The sequence below is a fragment of the Coturnix japonica genome, chromosome 4 (assembly GCF_054131305.1).
Source record: "Coturnix japonica strain WE chromosome 4, WE-NBRP24, whole genome shotgun sequence".
NCBI lineage: Eukaryota > Metazoa > Chordata > Aves > Galliformes > Phasianidae > Coturnix > Coturnix japonica.
Window position 1 is genome coordinate 29,651,920 of NC_140666.1, and position 4,347 is coordinate 29,656,266.

The following is a 4,347-nucleotide window of genomic DNA, read 5'->3' on the forward strand; positions in this document are numbered from 1 at the left end:
TTTCTAAATATATTATCTGAATGCAAAAGGAGATATTTATTCTATTTATTCCATTTATTCTATTCAGCCACTGCTAGCTACTATGGAACTAAGCCATACATACAAAAGTAGCAACTTCCTGAATGCAAGTTCTCTCAGGTTCTAATGAAGCTCCTTATTTAAAAAAAAAAACAAAAACCACCACACCCACAGATGAGAAGACTCTGAATCTTTCTGATTCATTGTACGTATCTAACAGAGGATAATTTTGTGGAATTCATGGCACTTCAGTGGTAAAAGTTAGGCTTCAGCAATTGGAATCTCTCATGAGACAGTTAATAATCATCTGTAAATTGGAGGTATCATTAAAAAAAAATTCATGACAATGACTAAAAGTTTGGAAAGGAAGGAAATTCCTTCCTTTAGGTTGAAGGCCACGTATCTAAATTGATCAGAGAAGTGGAATTCTGCATTTATCACGTCCCTCTGATTTCCTCCTTAATATTACAACTTTTCTTGATGACTGGGAGTGCAAATAGAAAAACTCAAAACAAAATCTGACAGTGTCAGATCTCTTTCCCTTTCTGTCTCTTATAAAGCATTATGGATAAAAAGGATGGGTAAACAATCTCATGCCAAAAGTATCATTGGTTCTACCTTAATATTTTAAAATCTTGCCCACTTTAGTAAGGTCTTGAAGAGATAAAGGTCTGGAATAAACAGTTCTGACAGACAAAGTGTGAGAAACAAACCTGAAGAAAGTACTTTATGTATTGTTATTTTACTGATTTAGTGCATTATTTCTCTCATTGAATTTGCAAATGTTGATACGCCTGTAGTAACTGTGAATAAAGCAGTGAAATGTTCCTGATACAGAGTATCTTTCTGCAATAAGTGTTTCACTTATATAGTCATTAGGATAGTATCACAATTTAAATATTATTATTATTTATTACTTTACACCATTCTATCAGGCCTGATCCTGAAGTGGTTCGTTTGCTTATTCCACCTTTAAGAAAGCAGTTGGGATAACAATGGGCTGCAAAAAGCCAATTTCCCGTCCTTCATGCTGTGGTCTGTCTGACTCCAATCTCTCATACTGGGCTGCACTAAAGCACAGGCCCTACCACACCCCGTGCTAGACAACACATTACAAATACTTGTTACTGAGCTGTATGAATGTTTATAGCTTTATTTACTGCACAAGGTTTCATGGTAGAATCTTTACTACGTTTATTGAAGAAGGAAAACGTGGACAAGCTGTGTGCATCTACAGTGAGCATATTAAGCTGTAGACAGTTTCTTGTCATGGCTACATTACAGATCATAAAGAAAAAAACAATAAAGATAGTACTAAAGTTGCGAGAGTTGAGGAGTCATTCTTGACTTCAATTCTGCACCACTTTCTAACGTGACCTTTTCCTCTATACTGCAGAATCTTTGTCATTAGAGACAATTTCTTGATGTCTAAGAACAGTGAGAAAATAATATTTAGAGGAAGAAGCAGGCATATCTTAAGGCTCCTTTCTGTGGAAATTGGAAAAGACAGAATCAGGATTTGGAAATGTCAAACAAAATCTGCATGCCTAGAATACTAGAAATGCAGTAATATGGTAAAATATGGGTTTGGGATTTTAAAAAGTTTCCTGAGTGTTGTCAGACTGAACAAGCACTTATGTGCCTTGAAAGTAAGGATTTATTACTTTTGCGTATTTTCTTTCCTTTACTTGGCATCACTCAACCTAATCGGTCTGTAAGATATACCTGCATGTATTGTTGTTTTGAAATTCCGGGAGGGGAAATAACCTTGCTGATATGTTTTAATCCATTAGCATTAAAGCCTAACTGAAGAATGGCCAGTCTCATTATGGTCAGCCTTGTGGCTAGCTTTCTTTCTCTTTCTTCCCTCATTTCCTTTCTATTGTGGAAGAACACAATAGAAGTTTCACAAAGAGGAAAGTGATTGTAGTATTTAGGGTGGACCAAATACTAATTCAAGACCAAAAAGGACATCCACACAAATAGAAAGATATTAAAGTTATGCTCTTAACTAAAAATATCTCTGCTTGTCCTAGATGTACTGTGTAGCAATAGTCCATGTTAATCCTTTTTCCCAAGTTAAATAATTCTTTATAATTGATTACTGATATTCTGAAACGTATTTTCAAATGTAACAAACATAGCAGATTGCTCTTTATGAGCCTGTCTCACCTTCTACCTTTCTCACCCTTTTTATCCTAATCCCAGGTTGCATTTGGATGCCAAACAGTGGAAAACTATTTGTGCAGAAGCAGCAATGGAAGGTGTGGGCCAATGGTACAGTAGCTCAATAGCTTTGCTAACCTTTCTACAAATGCCTTTGCTTACTCAGGTCAAAGTGTTGAGATTATACAGAAACCCTGCAGTTGTCTAGAAGCGGAGTACTGCAATAGCTAGCTAAGTTATTTTGTTAAACTATTTCCTATTTTCAAGTTATTTAATTCAAGAGTATTCAGGGCATCTTCATTCTTCTCTGCAGAAAACACCAGGGACAAACTCATATTAATCAAGTCTACAATTATTTTGCTGACTGTAAGGCATGCATGAGCATTAAACACTTTGTCTGAGAAGTATTCCATAAACCTTTTCTATGACAAGCTTTGAATTTTGGTACTAAATGATTTGCTCAGACTTTTTTCTTTATGTAAGTGTGTGTGTTAGCCTCTAATGAAGTGTGAAATCTTGCTGACTGTATAAGAAAGTCACAAGGAATCTATCATGTGTAATAAAGACAGGGCTTCTGGCTGCAAGAATAAATCAGCACAACAGCAATATAGGAGGGAGACGCAGATGTGATTTGGTATGGAGTCAGGGTGGCTGGAGGGGACTCTAAGATATTTAGGTCAGAAGCAGAAAAAGGATTTTGCTGTAGGTAAACAAGACCTTAATCTTCCCAGATAATGATAGAGTTGCTTTGATGCACAGACAATGTTTATATGGAGAAATTATACACTGCAGTTCTTTTTACCTACTCATGTATACTCTTACAAGTTTTGTTAGTTCGTTTGTAAACAACTGAATGGTCCCATTGTAGTTGCCACCATGGGAAAACACATGTGTGGGTTAATTAGAAAAAGCTTGGTAAGCCTCAGCTCCTGCTGCTGCTGTGATCCAAACAGCAAAAATATGGTTGTTGGTAGTATTAATGAGCAAATATTTTATGTGAATTTAATGAGATTCTCATTTTTTCTTGTTTAAGTTGCTTCTTTTTTCCTCTTTCATTTTTCTCCTATTGGAAGCATGCATGATTCCCCAACAGTCTTAGCAAGTATTACATAAGAAAACAAGATTATGTTAAACAAATATTTGTGTAGTAGAAACTATAAGGAGCCCAACCACACATATCAGCCATCACCCCAACAGCCATCAGATTGCTACTGCCATCAGTTAGCAATTCTCACTACCTCACACTTCAAATCTTTTGATCTGATTTTTTCCTTATATGTTTAACATTAAAAGTCACCCTAAACTTAATTTTATTACCTTTCAAAACCTCTAAAAATGAAAGAGAAATTTTAAAAGGAGCTTCAAACAAAATAATATCCAAAAATGGTGTCAATTTTTAAGACTGTTGCTCTCAAATAAAAGCTGAAGCATTCAGAAACCAGCTAAGATCACATAGTTGAAAAGGAAAAAGACTGCTTCAGAGTAACAGCTGCTTCTGCTCTGTTGTCTATATGTTTTTCATAATTTGGGAGAAAGATTTTATCGCTTTTTGCTGTAAGAATTTTGTAGGTGGGCAGATGACAGTTTAACAGAGCAGAAGAAGCTGCTGGCTCAGTGCACTGTCAGAACTGAGCTGCACTCCTCTGCTAACTCACAGTGAGTTTGTTTTATAACTTGGGACAATGCAGTGCCAAAGCTACGGCACATTACAATGGGGAAAGAGATACAAAAGAGATGCAAAATTAACTGAAACTATACCACATATATGCCTAGAATTATTGCCTTTTAATTAAAGACAGTGCCTGAGATTTGACAAAATGGAAGCACTCTATAATGAAAACAGTCTCTTTAGCATATGTTGTTCTGTAAATGAGTTTTTAAAAGTCAAAGTTAATAATGCAGATTAAATTTTATAAAGTATTTATTTCTCTGGTGAATGTGGACATATTGAGAGGGGTCAAGGAACCTTTTCTTCAGTCTGAGTACTTTATCAGACAAACCTATATTGCCTCATGCTGTGACTGGAAAGCAGATAAGGTCTTTGCCATCTGTTCTGAGGGTCTTGAGTTTAATTCTCCATGGGAGTCAGTACATGGCGCTGGTAGGAGGGAAGGAGTTTGTTTGGGAAACTGCTTATCTTTTGTTTGGAGAAAAAACAATTTT